Source organism: Octodon degus, unplaced genomic scaffold (assembly GCF_000260255.1).
Source record: "Octodon degus isolate 3935 unplaced genomic scaffold, OctDeg1.0 scaffold00059, whole genome shotgun sequence".
Lineage (NCBI taxonomy): Eukaryota > Metazoa > Chordata > Mammalia > Rodentia > Octodontidae > Octodon > Octodon degus.
In genome coordinates this window covers 11,567,861-11,569,423 of record NW_004524635.1, presented here as the reverse complement: position 1 = coordinate 11,569,423, position 1,563 = coordinate 11,567,861, and the positions used below count along the sequence as shown (strand labels likewise).

The window sequence follows — 1,563 nt, the reverse complement described above, 5'->3', positions numbered from 1 at the left end:
AATAGAATTTAGGGATAAGAAAAGAGTTCAAGGAACGTGAACACAGTAGGTTTTCAGGAAATGTGACCAGTGGAAAAATCTCCAATGTCTTACCGTAAAAGGAATCTCTCTTTTCCCCTTACTTTAGGTAAAGTCTGCAATATTTAGGTGAATTGCATGAGAGGATGGAAGAGAGTTCAAAGAAAAGGAGAGGCTCTCTGCTCCGGCGTACCCACCAACAACCATTCTTCCAGTGCAGCTAGCAGTGATCTAGACAAGATGGTGAAGGTTGGAAGGAACAGATTTGGCCATATTGGACACTTGGTCACCAGGGCTGCCTTTAACCCTGGCCAGGTGTATGTTGCAGCCATCAACGACCCCTTCGTTGACCTCAACTACATGGTCTACATGTTCCAGTACGATTCCACCACGGCAAGTTCCATGGCACTGTGAAGGCTGAGAATGGGAGGCTCGTCATCAATGGAAAGGCCATCACCATCTTCCAAGAGTGAGATCATACCAGCATCAAATGGGATGATGATGGCGCAAAGTATGTGGCAGAGTCCACTGGTGCCTTCACCACCATGGAGAAGGCCGGGGCTCACCTGAAGGGAGGTGTCAAAAGGGTCATCATCTCCGACCCTTCCGCCAATGCCCCCATGTTTGTGATGGATATGAATCACAAGAAGTACAACTCCATCAAGATTGTCAGCAATGCTTTCTGTGCCACCAACTGCTCAGCCTCGCTTGCCAAGATTATCCATAACAACTTCGGCATCATGGAGGGACTCAAGACCACACACAGTCCACACCATCACTGCCACCCAGAAGACTTTACAGCCCTTCTGAGAAACTGTGGCATGATGGCCACAGGACTGACCAGAACATCATCCTTACATCCACTGGCACTGCCAAGGCCATGGGCAAGGTCAACCTGGAGCTGAACAGGAAGCTCACAGGCATGGCCTTCTGTGTGCCCACTGCCAACATGTCAGTGGTGGATCTGACTTGCCACCTGGAGAAAGTGGCTAAATACAACGACATCAAGAAGGTGATGAAGCAGGCGTCAGATGGTCCCTCAAAGGCATCCTGGGCTACACGAGGACCAGGTTGTGTCTTGCAACTTCAACAGTGATACCCACTCTTCTACCTTTGAGGCCTTCTACCATTGCTCAGAATGACCACTTTGTGAAGCTCATTTCCTGGTATGACAATAAGTTCAGCTACAGCAACAGGGTGGTGGACCTCATGGCCCACATGGCCTCCAAGGAGTAAATGGGCCCCTGCCACAGGCCACTGGGACCAGAGGGATGCAGAGGCCATGCTGTAGAAGTCACTGCCCTACTCAGCCCCAACACTGAGAATCTCCCCCTCACGACTTCCATCCCAGGTCCCCTAGAACAGGAGGGGCCTTTGGAGCCCTGGCTCGCTGCCACTGCACACCATTAATAAAGTCCAGTGTACCTCCCCTAAAAAAAAAAAAAGCAATGAAAGAAAATGAGATATTTACTCCTTGGTGACATGTAGAATAATTTGGATTGATATACATGGCCGTTCCAGCTAGGAACTTTTTATGAGCATATT

The 1,563-nt window shown here is 49.3% G+C and overlaps 1 pseudogene; it reads left to right on the top strand.

The window, feature by feature from the left end:
- The first annotated feature begins 258 nt into the window (after positions 1-258).
- Positions 259-1,254, top strand: LOC101568167 (annotated as a pseudogene).
- The last annotated feature ends 309 nt before the right edge of the window (positions 1,255-1,563 follow it).